Source organism: Oncorhynchus mykiss, chromosome 1 (genome assembly GCF_013265735.2).
Source record: "Oncorhynchus mykiss isolate Arlee chromosome 1, USDA_OmykA_1.1, whole genome shotgun sequence".
Taxonomy (NCBI): Eukaryota; Metazoa; Chordata; class Actinopteri; order Salmoniformes; family Salmonidae; genus Oncorhynchus; species Oncorhynchus mykiss.
The window spans coordinates 60,710,684-60,718,885 of NC_048565.1; the positions used below are offsets into that span (position 1 = coordinate 60,710,684).

The 8,202-nt window shown below is 42.4% G+C and overlaps 1 long non-coding RNA gene across 1 annotated transcript; it reads right to left on the reverse strand.

Moving 5' to 3' along the window:
* Nucleotides 1-5,260: 5,260 nt before the first annotated feature.
* Nucleotides 5,261-6,617, reverse strand: LOC118964986. Its single transcript, XR_005052321.1, has 3 exons — nucleotides 6,536-6,617; nucleotides 6,272-6,379; nucleotides 5,261-5,377 (listed from the first exon to the last, which is right to left on the reverse strand). It is a non-coding gene; the product is annotated as an uncharacterized LOC118964986 (long non-coding RNA).
* Between the last annotated feature and the right edge of the window lie 1,585 nt (nucleotides 6,618-8,202).

Sequence of the window (8,202 nt, forward strand, 5' to 3'; positions counted from 1 at the left end):
TCAAGCTTAGATTGTAGGATGGCTGGGGTGTTAAGCATGTCCCAGTTTAGGTCACCTAGCAACACGAGCTCAGAAGATAGATGGGGGCAATCAAATCACATATGGTGCCGAGGGCACAGCTGGGGGCAGAGGGTGGTCTATAGCAAGCGGCAACGGTGAGAGACTTGTTTCTGGAAAGGTAAATTTTTAGAAGTAGAAGCTCAAATTGTTTGGGTACAGACCTGCATAGTAAGACAGAACTCTGCAGGTTATCTTTGCAGTAAATTGCAATACCGCCCCCTTTGGCAGTTCTATCTTGTCAGAAAATGTTATTGTTAGGAATGGAAATGTCAAGGTTTTTGGTGGTCTTCCTAAGCCAGGATTCAGACACGGCTAGGACTTCCGGATTGGTGGAGTGTGCTAGGGCAGTGAATAAAACAAACTTAGGGAGGAGGCTTCTAATGTTAACATGCATGAAACCAAGGCTTTTACGGTTGCAGAAGTCAACAAATGAGAGAGCCTGGGAGATGGGAGTGGAGGTAGACACTGCAGGGCCTGGATTAACCTCTACATCACCAGAGGAACAGAGGAGGAGTAGGATAAGGGTACGGCTAAAGGCTAATAGAACTAGATGCCTAGTACGTTCAGAACAGAGAGTAAAAGGAGCAGATAGAATATATTCAAGGCATAATGTACAGACAAAGGAATATTAAGATGTGAATACAGTGGGGGTAAACCTGTGCATATAGTGATCATGAAAGAGATATTGTCTCTAGAAATAGCATTTAAACCAGGTGATGTCACTGCGTGTGTGGGAGGTGTAACTAAATTGTTAGCTGAGGCGTGTTGAGCAGTGCTAGAGGCTCTACAGTGAAATAAAACAATAGTTACAAAACAGCAATCGACACGGCATGGTGACATTAGGGAAAGGCATGCGTAGCTGGGTGATCATACAAGTCCAGTGCGTGGCTTGAGCTAGCGGCACGGGGCTAGCAGGCTAACAGAAAGGCCTTAGAGGATGACGCGATGGAGGAAAGTGTGGCCCCCTCGTGCAGTTACATCAGCGGACGGATCAGCAGGGCTCCGTGTGGTAAACCAGGCCAATTGGCAAACTATGTATAGTGGCCGAAGAAATATGTCCGAAGGGCCTCTTAAGCCAGCAGTCCAATGTGCTTTAGATAGCTAGCAGGCCGCAGATTAGCGGCTGTGCGTTCAGGGGTCGTTAGCTGTGATAATGCCTGGTGGATTTTTTTTTTATCTAAAAAAATAGGTTCAGAGCTTGCGGTAGGAATCCGGAGATATGGAGAAGAATAAGTCCGACTAGCTCTGGTTTGAGTCGCGCTGTACAGAATGGCGAGAGTTGTCCGGAATAAAGGTAGCTGATGACCGCTAGTGGCTTCGGAATGTATTCGATGGGCCTCGTAGGCCAACAGTCTGTTGTGCTCTAGACAGCGAGCATTCAGGGGACGTTAGCTGCAAAGGTCAAAAGGTGAGAAGGTTCAGAGCTTGCGATAGGAATCCGGGCATATGGAGAGAATAATAGGTCCGGTATGCTCTGGTTGAATCGCGTTGTACAAACTGGCGAGAGCTTTCCGAGCTAGAGGTTAGCTGATGACCGTTAGCTGGTTTATGTTGGAGAGATTCCAGTAATAAAGGCAAAGAAAAATACTTTAGAGAAAAAGCAGGTCCACACCACATTGGGTGAGGCGGGTTGCAGGAGAGTATATTGAAGTAAGGGTTTAGAAAAATATATAAAATATGTATACATGGGACACGGCAAGACGAAGGACAAATACGTCTGACTGCTACGCCATCTTGGAATGAATCTGAAGCTTATTATTACAGAGCAGTGTTACTACCAAGAGCAGTGTGCGGGTTTCTTCTTCTTTCTCATTTTATTCAACTGTTACCATGCACCTGCAAAAAAGATAGCTCAGATGTGCGAGTGCCATTTGAATTTGACATTCTTCAACGTAGCCACCCTTTGCCTTGATGACAGCTTTTGCACACTCTTGGCATTCTCTCAATAAGCTCACATCATCATCACACCTCCTCCATGCATCACGGTCGGAACCACACATGCAGAGATCATCTGTTCACATACTATGCATCTCACAAAGACACTGCGGTTAGAACCGAAAATCTCAAATTTGGACTCAGACTAAGACCATTTGGAATCAGACCAAAGGACAGATTTCTACCAGTCTAATGTCTATTGCTCATGTTTCTTGGCCCAAGCAAGTCTCTTCTTATTATTGGTGTCCTTTAGTAGTGGTTTCTTTGCATCAATTCAACCATGAAGGCCTGATTCACACAGTCTTCTCTGAACAGTTGATGTTGAGATGTGTCTGTTAATTTAAATTCTGTGAAGGATTTATTTGCACTGCAATTTCTGAAGCTGGTAACTCTAATGAACTAATCCTCTGCAGCAGGGGTAACTCTGGGTCTGCCTTTCCTTTGGCGGTCCTCATGAGTGTCAGCTTCATCATAGCACTTAATGGTTTTTGTGACTGCACTTGAAGAAACATTCAAAGTTCTTGTAATGTTCTGTATTGACTGTATTGACCTTCATGTCTTAAAGTAATGATGGACTGTCGTTTATCTTTGATTTTTTTTAGCAGTTCTTGCCATAATATGGACTCGGTCTTTTACCAAATAGGGCTATCTTCTGTATACCACCCCAACCCCAACTTTTAACAAGGCACACCTGTTAATTAAAATGGATTCCAGGTGACTACCTCATGAAGCTGGTTGAGAGAATGCCAAGCGTGTGCAATGCTGTCATCAAGGCAATGGATCTACTCTGAAGAATCTCAAATCTAAAATATATTTTGTTTTGTTTAACACTTTTTTGGTTCCTACATGATTCCATTTGTGTTATTTCATAGTTTTGATGTCTTCACTATTATTCTACAATGTAGAAAATAGTTTTAAATAATTTATAAAAATGAGTAGGTGTGTCCAAACTTTCAACTGGTACTATATACAGTTACTGTATAAAGAAATAAAGAAAGAGAGAGAGAGAGAGAGAGAGAGAGAGAGAGAGAGAGAGAGAGAGAGAGAGAGAGAGATAGAGAGAAAGAAACAAACCAGGGGCCTTATTTATAAATCATGCCTAGGGACAAATCTGTGCGTTAACCATGCGTGGGATAATTTCAATGTTCGATTGAGAGTGTGCGTAAATGTACGCACAGCCTTGACCATGTATATGCACAGTGTCAACTGGTGGAATAAGGGAGCTGCTTGTCAAGCATAAAATGGGGAAAATATACTATATGTTGAAAATGTCAAATTGTGGGAGTAATAATTAAATCATTTCGATGTCATTGTATTTCCATCATGAATTCATGCAACATTATCTTGACAGCCATATCATTTCACCACAGCAGTACATTTGTTATGATAAAAATCCATATAAAGTACAGTCATTTGTTAAATTATAGGTACTGTGAAAGTGAAAAGTACAGATTGGCTCATCAGACATTGTTTCCCAAAACTGTTATAGGAGTTTTGTGAGGATTTAAGGCTTACTTTAAAAAGGCAAGTGCTATCCACAAAGGGCACTTTTCAAGTGAAACTTGCCGATCGGCATCACTTGATAAACCAATGTTTTGGATGCAATTATCATCTAAATAAACTGTAACATTCCATTTCCATACACCATCGCAAGTCAAGAGGGGTTTCTTTGCCATCAATGGTTTCCCCAAATACGAATGGAGCAAAAGACGGCACCCACATCACCATATCAATGATGTCGCTCTTGCTGCGGGTGATTCTTTGATCAACCGCTACGCTGACGACACCATTCTGTATACATCTGGCCCTTCTTTGGACACTGGGTTAACAAACCTCCAAACGAGCTTGAATGCAATACAACTCTCCTTCCGTGGCCTCCAACTGCTCTTAAAATGCTAGTAAAACTAAATGCATGCTCTTCAACCGATCGCTGCCCGCACCCGCCCGCACGACTAGCATCACTACTCTGGACGGTTCTGACTTAGAATATGTGAACAACTATAAATACCTAGGTGTCTGGCTAGACTGTAAACTCTCCTTACAGACTCATATTAAGCACCTCCCATCGAAAATTAAATCTAGAATCGGCTTCTTATTTACAAATAAAGACTCCTTCACTCATGCTGCCAAACATACACTCGTAAAACTGACTATCCTGCCAATCCTTGACTTTGGCGATGTCATTTACAAAACACTCTAGTCAGCAAATTGGATGCAGTCTATCACAGTGCCATCCGTTTTGTCACCAAAGCCCCATATATTACCCACCACTGCGACCATACAGGTCGCACTATGTTTTTATGCAGATTTTAGAATATTGCAATGAAAATTTGTCGCCAATTGGATGGAAACCTAGCTTCAGGCACATTCAGAGGGGTTAAATGCGGAAGACACATTTCAGTTGAATGCATTCTGTTGTACAACTGACTAGGTATCCCCCTTACCCTTTCCCAGAAATACACACATAGACAAATGGAAGAGGGTGAAAAAAGCTAATCAACCAAATAAAAAAATATATAATTATGCTGAGTACCACAAAAGACAAGTGAGAAAAGCAGCAATCTTCCAGATAAGGTCTAGAAATAAAAACAAATGACGAAGAGAGCTGTGAAGAGGACACAACAAAACCTAATTCCCCAACAGGAGACTGAAAAGATTTGGCATGGGTCCTCAGATCCTCAAAAGGTTCTACAGCTGCACCATCGAGAGCATCCCGACTGTTTGCATCACTGCCTGGTATGGCAACTGCTCGGCCTCCGACTGCAAGGCACTACAGAGGGTAGTGCGTACGGCCCAGTACATCACTGGGGCCAAGCTTCCTGCCCTCCAGGACCAAGCCATAAGACTCCTGAACATCTTATCAAACGGCTACCCAGACTACTTGCTTTGCTGCCCCCCCCCCCCCCCCTTTTTAACACCGCTGCTACTCTCTGTTGTTAGCATCTCACTTTAATAACTCTACCTACATGTACATATTACCTCAACTAACCGGTGCTCCAGCACATTGACTCTGTATCGGTACCCCGTGTGTATAGTCTCGCTATTGTTATTTTACTGCTGCTCTTTAATTACTTGTTACTTTCATTTCTTACTCATATTTTTTTTAACTGCATTGTTGATCAGGGTCTCGTAGGTAAGCATTTCACTGTAAGGTCTGCACCTGTTGTTTTTGCCGCATGTGATTTGAACATTTGATTTGACAATGACAGAGTATGAAGAGTATATTTGGGTGGGTTGTGTAAGGGTTGTAATAGGTTCTACGTACATTTGGGCTGTGAGACGATGAGCTCCACCTCATCAGGGCTGTTCTGGAGGATGACAGCTGCGTCAGTGAACGTCACGTCCTCCAGACTGATCTTATTTAGAGAAATCAGACGACCACCTGCATAATCAACCAATCAAAGCACAATATCAGTCTGACCATCAACCAAAGATAAAAGAAAATACTAATATGATATGTACAGTGCCTTCAGAAACTATTCACACCCCAAAGATTCTTTCCATATTTTGTTGTGTTACAGTCTGTATCTGGAGTGTGGCAAAGCAATTCACCTTTTGTCCTGAACACAAAGTGTTACTGTATGTTTGGGGCAAATCCAATACAACACATTACTGAGTACCACTCATATTTTCAAGCATAGTGGTGGCTGCATCATGTTATGGGTATGTTTGTAATTGTTAAGGACGGGGGAGTTTCAGGATAAAAAAGAAATGGAATGGAGCTAAGCACAGGCAAAATCCCAGAGGAAAACCTTGCCCAGTCTGCTTTCCACCAGACACTGTGAGTTGTTTACCAAGAAGACAGTGAATGTTCCTGAGTGGCCGAATTACAGTATAGACTTAAATCTGCTTGAAAATCTATGGCAAGATCGGAAAATGGTTGTCTAGCAATGATCAACAACCAATTTGACAGTGCTTGAAGTATTTGGTTAAGAATAATGGGCAAATGTTGCACAATCCAGGTGTGGAAAGCTCTTAAGAGAATTACCCAGAAAGACTCACAGCTGTAATCGCAACCAAAGGTGATTCTACCATGTATTGACTCAGGGGGTTGAATACTTATCTAATCAAGATATATTAGTGTTTTATTTTTCATGGCTTTTCAACAAATGTTCAAATTTTTCTTACACTTTAACATTACGGAATATTTAGTGTAGATCGTTGACAAAAAAATTACAATAAAATACTTCCTGAAGGCAGTGTGTTTGAACTCTGTTCACTTGATACGTAATCTTGTCTGACACCCGAAGACTTGTTTTTGCTCCCTGTTCAGTACCTGGTCTGATTCTGCCGTCTCTGTCTGCTGGTCCGTCAGGTACGATGGAGGCTATGAAGATTCCCAGGTCCAGTTTCCCTGTGTTGTTCTCCCCCACTATCACAAACCCTGAGAAAAAAGAGATATAGATACAAAATATATATATATAGAGAGAGAGACAAGAGAGAGACAGAGGACCAGAGTCATTGTATTTCTATGGCAAAAAAAATGAATCTACAAATGCACCCTTCAATTCCTAATCACCCCTAAAACCCTGTTACTCACCAAAGCCCAGTTTAGGGTCTTTCCTTAGGACCAGACTGATGATCTCTCTCTCTGGAGAACCCCTGGTTGGAGTGTCTACTATAAAATAACCCACAGGTCAGTGGTTAAACATAATACCAAGGGTATTCATAAAAAAAAAGCCAAAATTAGAGTTAAGAGTTAAGTTAATGCAGAGAGTTAAGCATATGCAGTGTTATAGTAAATTCTTCAGATAAGAGTATATAGCGTACTCAGTCCTCACCTTGTATAGAGGAGGTTGTGGAGTCATGTTTCTGTAGCATGGGATTGGACATGATTCTGGGGATGGGCTCTGGAGTACTGGAACACAACAGTCGTGGGTTTGCAAAGTTCATCATTATACTAACAATCTGTACTGTTGGAAATCATTTTAGAGTACTAGAACACAACGACACATAGTTTGTCACCACAAATATTGTCATCATTGTCAAAGGATAAAGTCAACGTAAATAAGCAGAGGGTCTCTCCCTTTGTGGATGAATAAACAAATTGCACTGGAGGTGAGGTGAGGCAGAGGTGCGTTACCCCCATGGAATGTAGGACCATTTGAGCTCAAGTGAAAATCATGTTATAGATGATGAGGTTCATTGTTATGTAGTGTTATTTAGTGCATGCAGTGCTATGTAGGGTTACATCGTGTTATGTACTGTTACCTCCAGGCCTGCTGTTCCTTCATCTCTGACAGTGGGCATGGCTCGGGTAGATCTCTGCTCATTTCCCTCAACTCTCTCTGTTGCCTTAGACGCGCCTCCACCTTCGCCGTGATGTCATCACACGACTTACTTAATGACTCGCGGTGGCCGAGGTTGGATGGTAACTCTACGCTGTTCAGGACAACCTCAGAACATGAAAGACGCTTCATACGGGAGTCACTGGTCCGACAAATAGACTGGTACTTGTCAATGTTCTCATCTGGAAAGACAACAAATAATCATAATGAATAAGTAATTGTGTGTGTGTGTGTGTGTGTGTGTGTGTGTGTTTGCGTGTGTGCCTGCCTGTGTGTGCTCTAAGAGCCCCGTACCTTGAGCGATGCTGTGGCTGAGTTGCCTGGAACTCATCTCGCTGTGGAACTTGTGCTGCCCGGAGCAGAGACTAAGGAGGTACTGCGCAATCTTAGAACTCTCTGTTACAAAGCTGTGCTTCTTACCACTGGGACCACCACACTCTATGGTCAGCTTACGATGCTGGGGGAGGAGAGACAACTGTCAGGGGGTTGCCTTTTAAATCAAGAGCATTGGAGCTGTTAATGGCAAACCCTTCTGAATGCACAGTCCACCCTTACAAAAAAAAAGGTGCTAGGTAGAACAATGTAGGGGTTTTGGGTTTGTCCCCATGGGGGAACCCTTTTTAATGCTAGGTAGAACCTTTTGCAGAGGGTTCTGCATAGAACCCTCTATGTTTGTTTCTTCTTAGAACCCCTGTAATTGGTTCTTCCTAGAACCCTCTATAAAAGGTTCAACCAGGCTTTAAAATTGAACTCTTTATGACAATAGACATTCACTTATTGTACAAAACATTAAGAACACCTTCCTAATATTGAAAATCCTAGTTTACAGGCCACACCATACCTTCTAGTCACGTTATGCAAGCTTGCAAAACGATGTGTAATTCTTATTGGCATCCAGCCAATAGAGTGAGTGAGGATA